Here is a 14,411-nt window from a genome sequence, read left to right as displayed (position 1 = left end):
TAAAATTTTGAATGCTAGTAGTAGGTTTCATTTAATTGATTTAGTTAAATGCTAAAAATTGTACATTGAATTGTTTGCAGTAAGAAAAATTGAAAATGAAAATCAAATGAAATGATGCTCAGATGCTTGCAAATGCCTAATGCAAATTTACCTAATGGGGCATTTACCTAATGCTTTAAATTATGATAGTACTTGTATTATACGAGTATTATACAAATGCCTAATGCTTACAAATGCCTAATGCACTGCAGGTGACTACCTTTCACTGTTTTTCTGTTCTTTTTTTCTTTTATAAGTATGGGTGACTCCTATAAACTATGGTGGCTTGCACATGAGTGTTTCGTGAACCTTTACCTTTTTTCTGATATTCAGCTTAAATGTGTGTTTTGTTCTTTCCGTGTATATCTCCTGGGATGGTGTTTCAAGTTTCATTTTATCTGAAAGAAAAAGATCAAACTAGATGCCACCAATTTGGTCAGTTAGACCTATGTTCCAGTGGCATTTGTTCTGTCTTATTTTACAGCTCCCTATACGTTTTGCTGCGACTATTTTCTCTGGTTGTTAATTGGTACAAGCAAAATATTACAGAAGAATGTATTGAGAAATATAGCAATAAGTAGTATTTTTTAAATGAACAACCATATTGCAATTATCAAGTCCATGATTCTGCCAATACTATTTAAATGGTTTGCTAAAATGGTTCATGTGTATTAAATGATTTAGGATTTAAATTGGTGCTATGCATGGTTGATGCTAGTTCTCTGGTTTAGGATTTACATGTTCAAAACCTTGTGATCTGTACCTCTCTTTTTCTCGGTAATGTTTAGATGAAAAGCAATTCTCTGGTTTAGATGTCTCTGGTTCATAAAATGCCATAAGTATATGCTTCTGGTTTGCTTCTAGTTGAGATGGTGATGTTTGGTTGATGCACTGGTTCATTTAAATGCCTAATGAAATGCTACTCATTTAAATGCTACTGGTTCATTTAATCTAAGTGTATTTCTAATGCACCTAGTTATTGTTATGTATTATGATGGTTATGGTGAAATGAAAATGAAAATCAAGCTGCTCCCCTACTGTAATGGTCAAGTTATATTGTCTCTCGTTTATGGTGATGGTTATGGTGTTCATGGCTATATATATGTGAATTGCATTTCTGTTACACAGGGATTGAGTTGCTATTGAGTGCCGGAATGTCGATTCATTTCCGTTCCGGCAATTCTAGCACTCGGCATGACCAATTTTTAGCAAAGGTCATGCCGAATTTTTCCGTGAATTCTAACTCTTTTTCATCTTCTATTAGTGCAAGCCACCATGTCGTCTCAAGAAGAGTTAGAGGAGCACTACAATAGGCACTTCTTTAGGACGGAGGAGGATGCCGAGGCCGCTGGTGTTGGCGGCGACGAGGACCATGAGATGGAGGATGCCGCTGGGGGTAGTGCCGACGAGCCGAGCGGCAACGAGGCAAGCGACGCCGCCGGGGGTAGTACCTACGAGCCTAGCGGCGATGAGGCAACCGCCGCCGCCGGGGGTGGCGACGAGACAAGCGGCGACGATCCTAGCGGCGCCGCCAGGAGTAGTGGCACCGGGACAAGTAGTTCCAAGAGGCCGCGGAAGGCAAGGCGCCAAAACACGGTCGGCACCGGCAGAGACACAGTCAAAGAGGTGGACCCCGCCAGTGGTTTGCCGGTGGAGCCTAAGGATGTTGCCAAGGGGTACGGCAACCAACTGGCATGTATCCTCCGAGAGGTCGTCAATCTCAACGAGACGGACCTCCGAGCTGAGAGCAAAGCGCCTTTGCGAGCCCAGCTCATTGCGAGGTTGCACGCACGATACAAGTTCCTAGGCGACTACGCCTCCAGTCATCAAACCAACAACATTGTGAACTCACAAGCCCTCCTGAAGTTCACCAAACACCTCAGCAGCTATAAGTACATGGTGCGGAAGCTGATTGCTGAGGGCAAAGGTTTCGAAGAGGTCCACTCCGCCTTTCCGCATGTCACCCAGGCGGACTTTGATGCTTTTGTGGCCAATGAAGAGCTACAAGCAACCAAGAATCGCAAGTTGTGGGGGAAGGAAATGCGGGAGCTTAACATCGGCAACCACAACCTTGGGAGCCGTGGGTACGAGGGAAAGGAGCCCTATTGGGCGAAGGAGGACGAGGCGTATGTAAATGCCGGCATTGAGAACCCCTGGCTCAAGTACAAGGACCCGCTTGAAAGAAGATTCATCAGGTCCCGGTACCATAAGAAGAAACTAACCGGGGAACTTGTCACGGACCCGAAGGTCGTAACCGACATAATTTGGTTCACGAACGACAAGAAGGTCCTGGCGTTGGAGAAAAGACTGGTAAGCAATTTACTGGTTTAATTAGATCAAGTATCGTTCATATAATAGTAGCAACATTTCTAAATGGTTTGCGTTTCTTCCGCAGGAAGAAGAAAGACAAAGACTTTCTCAAGGTGACGAAGGCTCCTCGTCCCAGGCGTCGACGGGCAGGGTAGCATGGGACAAGCCTCTCGTACGGGCGCTAAACATCGTTAATGAGCTGTCACCAACGAGAAGGCCGCATAGAGGCCGTGTGGCTGGCGCCGGTACAGGCTACAAGCATGGTCACTATGGCTTGTCGTCTGCGGCCGATAAAAATGCGCGTAATGAGAGGAAGCAGCGGGAGGCGGAGGAAATGAGGGAGTCAATCCTAGCCCAAGTCCAAGCTGGTTTGGTACCGCAACTGGTACCGCAACTCAAAGCTACACTCGTACCTGAAGTCAAAGTTGAAGTCGCCGCTTCAGTCCAAGTAGATTTCAACGCTCTATAAGCGTGGTATGAGGGTGGCAAACAAGCCCCCCCCCCCCCCGAAAATGCAAGTGGTTAGCTTCAACGGCAGCAACTCGATGGTGCCGCCGTCCGCCGGCAATGATAATGTTATAATGGAGACTCCTCCGGCCGCCGGCAATGTCGCTGGTGCTAGGGATTCACCGTCCATGCCGGGTAGTGATACGTCCAAAACGTATCTACTTTCCCGAACACTTTTGCTATTGTTTTGCCTCTAATTTGTGTATTTTGGATGCAACTAACACGGACTAACGCTGTTTTCAGCAGAACTGTTCTGGTGTCTCGTTTTTGTGCAGAAATCCAACTTTCGGGAAAATCCTCGGAATTTATGCAGAAGGCCCTATTTTCCGAGAATAATGACGGAGCCAGAAGGACAATTAAGGTGGAGGCCCGAGGGCCCCACACCATAGGGCGGCGCGGCCCAGGGGGGCCCGCGCGGCCCTGTGGTGTGGCCCCCTCGGCCGGCCTCCGACGCCCTCCTTCGGACTATTTATCGGCCTCGACCTAAAAACGCACGGGGAGAAGTCGAAGTCGCCAGAAACCCTCCAGAACGCCGCCACATCGCGAAACTCCGTCGCGGGAGCCAGAAGTCTCCGTTCTGGCACTCCGCCGGGACGGGGAATTGGAGGAGATCATCGCCGCCATCACCGCCAACGCCTCTACATCAACCAGCCATGTTTCCCCCATCCATGTGTGAGTAATTCCCCCGCTGTAGGCCGAAGGGGATGGTAGGGATTGGATGAGATTGGTCATGTAATAGCATAAGATTGTTAGGGCATAGTGCCTAGTGTCCATAATTGGTACTTTGATGATATTGTTGCAACTTGTTATGCTTAATGCTTGTCACTAGGGCCCGAGTGCCATGATCTCAGATCTGAACATGTTATTGTTTCATCAAGATAATCATTGTTTATGGTCTTACCTATAAGTTGTATACACATGTCGCTGTCCGGAACCGATGGCCCCGAAGTGACAGAAATCGGGACAACCGGAGGGAATGGTAGCGATGTGAGGATCACATGTGTTCACGGAGTGTTAATGCTTTGCTCCGGTACTCTATTAAAAGGAGTACCTTAATATCCAGTAGTTTCCCTTGAGGCCCGGCTGCCACCGGCTGGTAGGACAAAAGATGTTGTGCAAGTTTCTCATTGCGAGCACGCACGACTATATATGGAACACATGCCTATTGATTGCTTTGTACTTGGACACCGTTTTATTATTATCTGCAAATGCCCTGCTATGATTGTTACATGAGTTTCTCTCATCCATGCAACGCCCGTCATCCGTCCCCGTGCCTACAGTATTTTAATCCTGCTGTTTACTATAATTACTACTGCTGTCTTTGTTACTCTGCTGCTGTTATTTCACTACTCTATCGCTATAAAACTGTTACTACTGATAAACTCTTGCGAGCAAGTCTGTTTCCAGGTGCAGCTGAATTGACAACTCCGCTGTTAAGGCTTCCAAGTATTCTTTGTCTCCCCTTGTGTCGAATCAATAAATTGGGTTTTACTTCCCTCGAAGACTGTTGCGATCCCCTATACTTGTGGGTCATCAAGACTATTTTCTGGCGCCGTTGCCGGGGAGCATAGCTTTATTTGGAAGTTCACTTGGATTAATATTATTCGCTGCAAATTCTCCATCATGGGTAAACCTCGCGATACTAAGATCGCCATATTACCATCCACTACAAGAAAAGGTACAATTCTGAATACCTCTGCTGCTCTTGATTCACCATCTGTGATTGATAAACTTGTTTCACCGCCGCATGCTTCACATGCGGGCACTTCTGCTGAATCTGAACACTCTCATAATATTGATAATATTTCTACTGTGCTTGATGATAGTGGTTCATTGGGATCTTTTCTAGATGCTACGATTGCTAGGTCTAGACAACTTGAAAATACTGAAACTCCTAATGCTACTACACCTGTTAGTTCACCTGAACTTGATTATTTTAGTGATGATCCTGATGAAGATTATGTGGAGCTTAATGATGATTTTATTGAAAAATGCAATGCTACTACTGATGCAAGAAAAATTAAAAAGTTGCTTGCAGAACATGATGTTAGATATAAACTGTCTTCTGATCCTAAGTTTGCCACATCTCCTATAAACATTAAGGATAAAGATTATGATTTTTCTCTTGATTTATCTCATATAGCTATTGTTGAGAAAACACCCTTTTGTGGTACTGAAAAAGAAAGTGCTGTTGAACACATGACTGAGTTATCTACTCTAAGTAGCTTGTTTTCTGATGATGTCAAGATGCGTACTTACTTTGTTGCTAAAATCTTTCCATTCTCATTAAAGGATGACGCTAAAACTTGGTATAATAATTTGCCACCTAATTCTATTAAAAGTCCGAAAGAACTGCTTGATGTTTTCTTCCGCAAATACTTTCCTGCTAGTGCTCAACATATTGCTTTGCAGAGAATTTATAATTTTGACCAGGGAGATGAAGAGAAATTGCCTGAGGCTTGGGCGAGATTTTGCTCTCTTATTAGAGCTCAGCCTGATCATGATTTGGAAAAGCATGATTTACTTGATATATTTTATAGTGGACTAACCATTGAGTCTAGGGCATACCTGGATAGTTGTGCTGGTTGTGTTTTCAGGAAAAGAACTCCAGACGACGCTGAAGAATTATTGGCTAAAATAGGCCGGAATCATGATGATTGGACTACGCCTGAACCAACTCCAACGCCAATATTAAAGAAGAGGGGTATGATTAAATTAAATGATGAAGATATGAGGGAAGCCAAGAAGTCTCTCAAGGAGAAAGGTATTAAATCTGAAGATGTGAAGAATCTTCCTCCCATAGAAGATATATGTGAGATAATTCCCCCTTCATCCATGATTGAGGTAAACTCCCTTCAACGCTTTACTAGGGAGGATATTCCGTATTCGAAACCTCCTGCACAATGCTTAGATGAGTTTGATAATTATATTGTTAAGCAAGAAAATTTTAATATGAGAGTAGAGAATCATTTAATGGAAAATTCTCGAGCTATTAGTGAATTGCATGATATTGTAGAGAGAACCTCCAATGATGTTAAGATGCTTGTTAAACATTTTCATATGATTCAAACTCAAATTGATCAACTCACTAAAGTGCAAAATGACTTGTTAGGGAATAATTCTAAAGAGAAACATGCTTATGAAGTAACAACTAGAGGTGGTGTCTCTACCCAGGATCCTCTATATCCTGAAGGGCATCCCAAAAGAATTGAACAAGATTCTCAACGCATTGAACCTAGTGCTCATTCTAAGAAGAAAAAGAAGAAGAAGCATAAAAATGTTGTAGAATCCTCTGAACCTGTTAATGATCCTAATAGTATTTCTATTTCTGATGCTGAAACTGAAAGTGGTAATGAACATGATAAAGATAATGATAAGAATGATACTCCTGATAAAGAAGAGGTTGAAGAAGAACCTGAAAAGCATGCCAAAAATAAAAAGTACACTAAAGAAGATTTTATTGCTGAGAAACATGGTAATGAAAGAGAACCTTGGGTGCAAAAGCAAATGCCTTTTCCTGCTAAGAAACTAAAATCAAAGGAAGAAGAACACTATAATAAATTTTGTGATTGGATGAAACCTTTATTCTTGCAAATCCCTTTGACTGATGCTATTAAATTGCCACCTTATTCAAAGTATATGAAATATATTGTTACTAACAAGAGGAAAATCCCCAATGAGGAAATTTCCACTATGCTTGCTAATTACTCTTTCAATGGCAAAGTTCCAAAGAAGTTGGGCGACCCAGGTATACCTACTATTCCTTGCTCTATTAAGAATAATTATGTTAAAACTGCTCTATGTGACTTGGGAGCCGGTGTTAGTGTTATGCCTTTTTCTCTTTATAAGAGGCTTTATCTAGATAAGTTGATACCTACTGATATATCTTTGCAAATGGCTGATAAATCTACTGCTATTCCTGTTGGTATCTGTGAGGATGTTCCTGTTCAAGTTACTACTAATTGCTTGATATTAACTGATTTTGTTGTGTTGGAAATGCCTGAAGATGATAATATGTCTATTATTCTTGGGAGACCTTTTCTTAACACCACAGGGGCTGTTATTGATTGCAATAAAGGGAAGGTTACTTTTAATGTTGATGATAAGGAACATACCGTCTATTTCCCCAAGAAGATTGATAAAGTATGTGGAGTCAATACTATTTTTAATGTGAGAACTATCAAAGTGGGAACTATTGATTGTCCTATATATGAGCCTAAGGAAGAATATCAAACTCTCGTGATTGGATCTATATCAATACAATTCAAGGTAACATGATTGATTTGAGGTTTATGTCTTCTTATGCTATGTAAAATTTATTTGGTGGCAAGACTTGATCAACCTTGTTAACAAATACTTTTTATCTGCATAGAGGAGGTAAACAACATCTCTTTCTTCCTCCACTTGCTCTAGTTGCTGTAGCATTTTTAATTTGCAAAGTTCCTTAGTTAATTGGAGATTTCGAAATTTTTCCTGGCCAGTAATAATAAACTAAATACCCAGAAATGTGCATTTTTCAAAGTTTTCAAAATTTCACAAAAATTATACAGTTGGTCCTATTTTTCGATGAGGCACCTGGGAGCACCAGAGGATGACCTGTGGGGCACTAGAGGGTGCCACACCACAGGCCGGCGCGGCCAAGGAGGTGGCCGCGCCACCATGTGGTGTGGGCCCCTCTTTGCCCCACTTTGTCATCTCTTTCTCCCAGCACCTTCTCTCTCCCGAAAAAACTCGTACCAAGTTCCTCTCTCTCGCGTTTTTGCTCCAGAGCTCCAGATTTCTCGATCTCTTTGCTCATCCCAGATTTCTTGCTGAAATTTGGCACATTTGCTCCTTGGTATGTGACTCCTCCACCCATCCAAGTAGAATTTTGTTTGGTTGAGTATATCTTGAATATTTTGCTGCTGTAGGTAACATGTTTAGTGAGCTTGCATGCTTGTTCTAAGTGGTAGAAACTAGTTTTGATGCATGATTAGTACTCTAGCAAGTTCCTATGGTAGTTTCCCTCAATTATATGTCACCAAACCAAATTTTATATCACTTGTTGAAAATTTCAGAGAAGATATGAAGAAGTTCAACTTTGGAGAGTTGTTCAAGAAAGGAACAACCAGCACCGGGAGGCCTTCTAGGGCCGCCACCCGGATTAGGCGATCGTACAATGAAGATATCATCGCGCCTAGCTTCGCGCCCGAAGAGGACAACGGGGCTCCTAATGCTTCGTCTTTTCCATGCTATGATTTTCTGAGGAATGCAGGGATATTGGAGGATTTCTTCACCCTGGTCAACAGGGCGGGGTTAACCACCTATGTGGGAGATGAAAGGGAGCAATACTACATGCTCACCAAAATCTTCGTCGAGAGTTTCAAGTTCAACAACAAACAATATGAGCCGACAGTTGCATTCAAGATCTATGGTAACCCTGTTACTATGAAATTGGAGGATTTTTGTCGTGCATTGGATATTACCCCTGTAGGTACAGCAAGTAGGATTGATGACAACCCCCGGGACTTGTTGGAGCTCTATCGAGGGATTACCGATGATGATTGTCGCACCATTCAGCGTGGCAAGATAAGAAACATTCAACTCCCTGCCATTAAGTATTTTGCATATTACATTGCTACTAGCATTCTTGGTAGGGAGAACACTAGCAACATTTCTAGTTACCATCTTGCTTTCTTGAATATTGCACTTACTGGTCAGACATCTTATCACCTTGGTGCTCTTATTGCTCGCCGCCTGACTAACAGGGGGCCTATTTTTGGAGGAACTATTGCACTGCGCGTTTTAACATATCTAAGGCTTCCTCTTGATCCTAATGATGTGCCATTGGCCCCTAGGAAACTTGATATTGCTGCTATGAAGAGTCATCATTTTGTTACCACTAATTCTACTTTAGATAATATGGTCTATAGAATGTTGTTTGCTGACGGGGAGGAGAAGGAAATCCCTCTTCCCCAACCAGGTTTGTTCAGTATTGACAGACAATCATGGTCGTGCACTAAGGAGGAGGTGGATGAACATATGAAGATACAAGATTTCCACCAGCAGCATGGCTCCGAGGACGCCGAGCCCTCCTATGATTACACCGTCACGTATCCGGGTGCCTCTTCTAGCACATACCCGGAAGATGATCCATCTTCGTCGTACTACGGAGATACTACCTCATGGGATCGATGGGATTGAACTCCACTTAGGCCAAAAGCCTAAGCTTGGGGGGAGGTATACCGGCATCACTCATTCTTTGCATATTATGGTTGCTGGATACTTGTATATATTTGTTTTGTTCGTTTGAGTGGTTTTCTAATGAGAGGGAGATGATATTTGGGGAAGTGCTGCCTGAAAACAGATTCTGGACTGTTACTAGAAAAATTCGTGCGCACAGCCAGAACGTTATTTTGAGCTGCCAATTTTTGTGCAGGTTCCCCAGGTTGTTATCTAACTTTCATTAGTTGAACACTTTTCGATCTGAGCAACGTAAGATTTTTGTAAAAATCGATTTCTGTACTGCTGTCAGGTTTTGGCAGATTTCTGCCATCTCGCTTTTCTGTGTTTCTTTTAGTTTGCTATTTCTTGTTCTTGCTTTGTTTCTTTCTTAAAACACAAAAAGACCAAATATATTTCTGTTGTTTCTCTTCACCATTTGTTTGCTTTGGTTTCTTGCATTTGTTTCGCTTTATTTGCTATTGCTAGTTTGCTATAAGAAAACCCAAAAAGATTTTGCTTTGTTTGTTTGTTTCCTCTTGTTCTTGTTCTCAAATTCGAAAACACCAAAAATATTTTCTGTTCTTCTTTGGTTTTGTAAAGTTCTTTATGAGTTCAATGGTCCTCGGTGGCTGGAGCGTGGTTTTCATTTCATATTATCCAAGCTACACAAGTGAAAGGCAATAATGACGATCTACGACAATCTGATTGTGGTGAGAGGCTGGTATGAACTCTATTTGTTTTTTCATTTTTGTACATATACTCATCCATGTGAGCATGCTTAGTTGGTTCATGTGAGGTATATGTTATTTGGGAAAGTCTAGTAGTTTATGATCTCTCATGTTTAGCTCCAATCTATTAATATGAGTAGCATGTCATGGATGTTTGCTTGCATTGTTTTATTCATAAGTAAGTATGGCATTGTGGTATCCTCCTCTGAATAATTCATTTATATCGACTTGGCACATGCTCACGCATGTATATGACTGAACAAAAAGTCAATTAAGCCTCGATGATCTATATTGCTTCAGAATTCTTGTATCACTTTTATGCCTCCATTAATTTATTTTGCCGCAAGCATGATTATGACAGTTACTGCTCTCTTGATTTGTCGCTCCCTAGTCTATTGCTAGCCTTCACTTGTACTGAGCGGGAACGCTGCTCGTGCTTCCAAACACATGAAAACCAAGTTGTTCCAAAGTGTCCACCATAAATACCTATGCATGGCATTTCAAACCATTCCAAGTAAATTCTCATGCGCTACCTTTAAAACCTTCAAAATGCTTCTCAATTTGTGTTTATGTTTCATAGCTCATGAAGAAGTATGTGGTGTTTAGCTTTCAACCTTGTCATTTACTTTTGACGGACTCTCATATGGACTAGTAGCACATCCGCTTATCCAATAATTTTGCAAAAAGAGCTGGCAATGGGATTCCCAGTCCCGAATTAATTAACTTAAATAGACACTCCTCCATGGTTTGTGATTGTTGGACGGCACCCGAAGGATTCGGTTAGCCATGGCTTGTGTAAGCAAAGGTTGGGGGGAGTGTCATCATCATAATAAAAATAAAATAAAAAGGCACTCCTTCATGGTATGAGATTGTTGGCAGGCACCCGAGGATTCGGTTAGCCATGGTTTGTGAAAGAAAGGTTGGAAGGAGTGCCAAATAAATATGAAATAATTCATGGGAGCCGCTCTTGAAAGTCCGGTTGGGAGGTAGTTGGTGTACCCATTACCATTCGTTGACAACAACAAACACCTCTCAAAATAATTTTACTCCTGTCTTTATAAAAATGAAAAGCTCTAGCGCATGTTAATCCCTGCTTCCCTCTGCGAAGGGTCAATCTTTTACTTTTATGTTTTGTCTCCATTATTTCTTTGAGCACTATCTTGAGAGCACAACTGTCATTCTTAGTATAATATGCTTGTCTCAAAATATGATTGATTGTGGTATAACTTTGATGCATTTATCTTTTGACAATCACTACTTCTAGTCTTTTTATGAACTCCAGAGGTGCCCGGGCATTTATGTTTTGCCAATCAAATACAGGCAAGGGAGATACCACTTTATCATACTCTCTTATGAACATTGCAATCCTGCTTATATACATGATTCATGATGCTTATTATTAATTGTTGGTACCTCTCCATGGTTGACATAGATGTTAGATGATCTTATTTGCATGTATCTCATTATGAATTGCTTAAGTATTAGCCATAGCATGAGAATATATACATCATATGAGCAAATGTGTTCGTGAAAGTTCTTTTATCGCTCAGTTGTTAACTGAATTGCTTGAGGACAAGCAATAAGCTAAGCTTGGGGGGAGTTGATACGTCCAAAACGTATCTACTTTCCCGAACACTTTTGCTATTGTTTTGCCTCTAATTTGTGTATTTTGGATGCAACTAACACGGACTAACGCTGTTTTCAGCAGAACTGTTCTGGTGTCTCATTTTTGTGCAGAAATCCAACTTTCGGGAAAATCCTCGGAATTTATGCAGAAGGCCCTATTTTCCCAGAATAATGACGGAGCCAGAAGGACAATTAAGGTGGAGGCCCGAGGGCCCCACACCATAGGGCGGCGCGGCCCAGGGGGCCCGCGCGGCCCTGTGGTGTGGCCCCCTCGGCCGGCCTCCGACGCCCTCCTTCGGACTATTTATCGGCCTCGACCTAAAAACGCACGGGGAGAAGTCGAAGTCGCCAGAAACCCTCCAGAACGCCGCCACATCGCGAAACTCCGTCGCGGGAGCCAGAAGTCTCCGTTCTGGCACTCCGCCGGGACGGGGAATTGGAGGAGATCATCGCCGCCATCACCGCCAACGCCTCTACATCAACCAGCCATGTTTCCCCCATCCATGTGTGAGTAATTCCCCCGCTGTAGGCCGAAGGGGATGGTAGGGATTGGATGAGATTGGTCATGTAATAGCATAAGATTGTTAGGGCATAGTGCCTAGTGTCCGTAATTGGTACTTTGATGATATTGTTGCAACTTGTTATGCTTAATGCTTGCCACTAGGGCCCGAGTGCCATGATCTCAGATCTGAACATGTTATTGTTTCATCAAGATAATCATTGTTTATGGTCTTACCTATAAGTTGTATACACATGTCGCTGTCCGGAACCGATGGCCCTGAAGTGACAGAAATCGGGACAACCGGAGGGAATGGTAGCGATGTGAGGATCACATGTGTTCACGGAGTATTAATGCTTTGCTCCGGTACTCTATTAAAAGGAGTACCTTAATATACAGTAGTTTCCCTTGAGGCCCGGCTGCCACCGGCTGGTAGGACAAAAGATGTTGTGCAAGTTTCTCATTGCGAGCACGCACGACTATATATGGAACACATGCCTATTGATTGCTTTGTACTTGGACACCGTTTTATTATTATCTGCAAATGCCCTGCTATGATTGTTACATGAGTTTCTCTCATCCATGCAACGCCCGTCATCCGTCCCCGTGCCTACAGTATTTTAATCCTGCTGTTTACTATAATCACTACTGCTGTCTTTGTTACTCTGCTGCTGTTATTTCACTACTGCTACTGCTATAAAACTGTTAATACTGATAAACTCTTGCGAGCAAGTCTGTTTCCAGGTGCAGCTGAATTGACAACTCCGCTGTTAAGGCTTCCAAGTGTTCTTTGTCTCCCCTTGTGTCGAATCAATAAATTGGGTTTTACTTCCCTCGAAGACTGTTGCGATCCCCTATACTTGTGGGTCATCAGGTAGCAGCCCCTCCGTCACTTGCACGCCCGCCGCCGCATGTGCTGGCCCGTCGACATTAGCCGAGCTCAACGCCCTCACGGTAATTAACTAATGTGTACATCAAGTTAATATATTAGTTTCGTCATCCTTGCCCTCTCTCTAACGCCTTACACATGTTCTCGCAAGCGCTCTCAACGCCATGTGATGACCCACAAGTATAGGGGGTGTATCGTAGTATTTTCGATAAGTAAGAATGTCGATCCCAACGAGGAGCAGAAGGTGTTGACAAGCAGTTTCGATGAAGGATTCACTGTAAATGCTCACAGACAAGTATTCAGGGGGTTTAGATGTAACAGTTGAATAAAGTACGAGTAAGTAAAGTGCGAGAGTAACAATTGCAGCGAGTGGCCCAATCCTTTTTAGCACAAAGGACATGCCGGTTTGTTTACTTATAATGACCAAACGATCTCGAGGACACATGGGATTTTAGTCTAGTGCTTTCGCTACATACGGCTAAATAATCTTCATTGTTATGATAAGTGTTGTGTGGGTGAACCTATGCTAATGTACCGCCCTTCCTAGGACTAATACACACTTGTGATTATACCCCTTGCAAGCATCCGCAACTACAAGAAAGTAATTAAGAATAAATCTAACCACAGCCTTGAACTCTGAGATCCTGCGATCCCTCCTGCATCGATATACCAACGGGGGTTTAGGTTTCTGTCACTCCGGCAACCCCGCAATTGGCAAACGAATACAAGATGCATTCCCCTAGGCCCATAAATGGTGAAGTGTCATGTAGTCGACGTTCACATGACACCACTAGAAGAATAACACCACAACTTAAATATCATACCATTGAATATTCTCAACCATAGTTCACTACTAACATTTAGACTTCACCCATGTCCTCAAGAACTAAACGAACTACTCACGAGACATCATATGGAACATGATTAGAGGTGATATGATGATGAATAACAATCTGAACATAAACTTGGTTCAATGGTTTCACTCAATAGCATCAACAACAAATAGAGATCGATACCGGGAGAGTTTCCCCTATCAAACAATCAAGATCAAACCCAAATTGCTACGGCGGTGACGAGGTGCTGCGGAGGAGACGGCGGTGATGACGGTGGAGATGATGATGATGGTGATGGAGATGATGTCCAGCTCGATGACGGTGACGATGGCGTCGATTTCCCCCTTCGGGAGGGAATTTCCCCGGCGGATTCCTGCCCGCCGGAGAGCTCTTTTCTCTCTGGTGTTCTCCGCCCCGCAGAGGCGGCTGTAACTCTTCGCGAGGTACCCTCTGTGGCTTAGGTCTTCGGGACGAAGGGTTTCGCGAAGAAAAGGAGGCGAAAGGGGCTGTGGGCCCCCCACACCACATGGCGGCGCGGCCAGGCCATGGGCCGCGCCGCCCTAGGGTGTGGGCCCACCCTGGGTCCTCCTGGCTCCTCCTTCTGGCTTCCTTTGTTATCTTGAAAAATAGGATTTTTGGTATAATTTCCTTCCACAGTTGATCTTCCGAAATATTGCGTTCTGACGGTGCTTTTTCCCGCAGAATCCACAGCTCCGGTGCTTGATCCTCCAATAATGATGAAACATGCAAAATAGATGAAATAACATAAGTATTGT

This window comes from Lolium perenne, chromosome 7 (assembly GCF_019359855.2).
Source record: "Lolium perenne isolate Kyuss_39 chromosome 7, Kyuss_2.0, whole genome shotgun sequence".
Taxonomy (NCBI): domain Eukaryota; kingdom Viridiplantae; phylum Streptophyta; class Magnoliopsida; order Poales; family Poaceae; genus Lolium; species Lolium perenne.
The sequence above is the reverse complement of the archived record's forward strand: the minus strand, read 5'-3'. Positions refer to the sequence as shown.